Source organism: Cricetulus griseus, chromosome X (genome assembly GCF_003668045.3).
Source record: "Cricetulus griseus strain 17A/GY chromosome X, alternate assembly CriGri-PICRH-1.0, whole genome shotgun sequence".
Lineage (NCBI taxonomy): Eukaryota > Metazoa > Chordata > Mammalia > Rodentia > Cricetidae > Cricetulus > Cricetulus griseus.
The window spans coordinates 99928618-99930762 of NC_048604.1; the positions used below are offsets into that span (position 1 = coordinate 99928618).

At 43.0% G+C, this 2145-nt stretch overlaps 1 pseudogene; it reads right to left on the reverse strand.

Annotated features, from left to right (window-relative positions):
- Positions 1–515: 515 nt before the first annotated feature.
- On the reverse strand, positions 516–1486 carry LOC100774964 (annotated as a pseudogene).
- Between the last annotated feature and the right edge of the window lie 659 nt (positions 1487–2145).

The window sequence follows — 2145 nt, forward strand, 5'->3', positions numbered from 1 at the left end:
GTTTAGAATTTGACTTCAAGTTATTTTCCTATGTACATTCAGGTCTGGCACATACTTTTCAATATCTGCTTAAAACGAAACGTAGGAAAGCCTCAATACTTTCTGCTCAAATTGTTCGATCTGTGAACTTGTCATCCTCCAATCTTCCAGCCATGGATTCACACTGGTATGCTTTCAAGATTGACTTTGAGGTATTTTCTTCCCACTATCTACTTGTAATAAATGGAAACACTGTGTCCCCATGATCATGGGTCTGTTGCTTACCAGATCTGACAAGCTAAAGGACAGTGACTAGTTCCATGAAGACTAGAAACTCAAGAGCTCTGCTGGAGTCCTTTAAGACGTTTTCTGGGGGAAAAAAACTAAGTTGTTTTGTGGAAGGAAAAAATTCTCAGCCAGGTGTAGTGGTTCTTGCCCTTAGTCCCAGCAGAGGCAGGTGGACATGAGTGCCACTCCTTTGCTTTCATGACTTCATGCTATACCTACAATTTCATAATAACAGCTTACCACAGAAATGGCTGCTTGGTCAATAAGTTTATTATCTTTATGAAAAAATCTTCATAGAAAATTGCTTTAGCTCTCAGCAGCCTGTTCTTGAGCTCTGAGGAAGCTTGCCTTCTTTTGAGCAACCCGATCTTTCTTCTGGGCCAAAGACATTTTGGGACGGTTCCATCTCTCTTCTTCACCTCTCTCTTGGGCTTCTTCTCATAGACTGGATTCTCTCGGATAGCAGCGTGAGCTTTCTTATACATTTCCTCCATCATGTCTGGAGTAACATTGTTCTTTATGTACTGGGAGAACTGTTTCTTGTACGCATCTTCATCCTCCTCCATTAGGTAGCAATGTAGTCTGCAACATTCTGTCCCATGATATGCTTCCGATGCGCTTCTGCATTGAACTCCTTGCTTTCAGAATCATAACCAGGGAATCATTTGGTACTATGAGGAATAGACAAGCCTCCATCCACAGCTCCCTTCAGGGCCCCAAAAACTTTATTGCCAGTTGTAGTTCGGTCAAGATCTGCATCCAAATAGCAGGTGAAGACACCAGGCTGGCCGTCGATGCTCTCAACATTGTATTTGTCTCCAGTCACCTCCACTTGGCCTTCACAGATCTTGTCCATAACAAACCTATTGAGAAGCCTGCGGGCCAGCAGCAGGCCGGTGCAATAGGCTGCAGCATAATTTGTCAGGCCAACTTTGACCCCGTATTTTGGCAGTTCGTGTGCATATGCTGCGCAGACTATCATGTCCCCTTCTATACGGGCATAGGCAATCTGACAGGTGATATCTCTGTTAGTTACACAAACTATCATCCTGTATTTGGGTGTGTTGTACTTATTTTTGTCCTGGATCACCAATCGTTTCCGAGCATAGCAGTCAGTTTTACACTCTCGCTGCTTTCTAAATCTCACTTGGTACCTCTTGAAGTAGACCTTATTCTTGACAACTTTCATGAACCCCATCCTGCAGAACAGACACCCGCAACCGCGGCTCCACACAGGGCTCCACACAGACCTGCGGCCTGGCAGCGCTAGGGGACAAAAGCGACTAAAGGGCTTTATGCCTCCATCTAACTTAGGAATCAAACATGCTAAAAATCATGAAAACATACAGACATGCTTATAGATCAAGAATATTAAAATGCAATGCAGATACAGTATCATGTCCCTATAATACCAGTACTTGCCAAGCGGAGGCAGGAGTTCAAGGGGGATCTTTTGCTATACAGTGAGTTTGAGTACAGCCTGGGATTCATGAGTTCCTGCCTTATAAAAAGAAATATATGGGAACTAATGTCTAATAGTTTGGTAGGTATTTGTTTTCACTAGCTCTTGGAAGGGGCTGTTTAGTAATCTTTGGAATTTCCTGTGTGGTTGCATTTATTGTGGTCCCATAGAGTACATTTGGGTTCATGTTAAGGAGATAGTGAAGGGATTGGCATTAAACATGCTAGTAGAAGCAATCATGTGAATAGATAATTGGAACTTTGCACCAGTTGCTACTTGCCAGATCTCTGGTGAGGGAAGGGAAAGCTGGGTGTTAAGTTCAAACTTATAGCCAAAGGTTAGTCAATTGCATATGTACAGCATAGTTCTAGTAAAAACTCTCAACACCAGGATGAGTTTCTCAGTTGGTGAACACT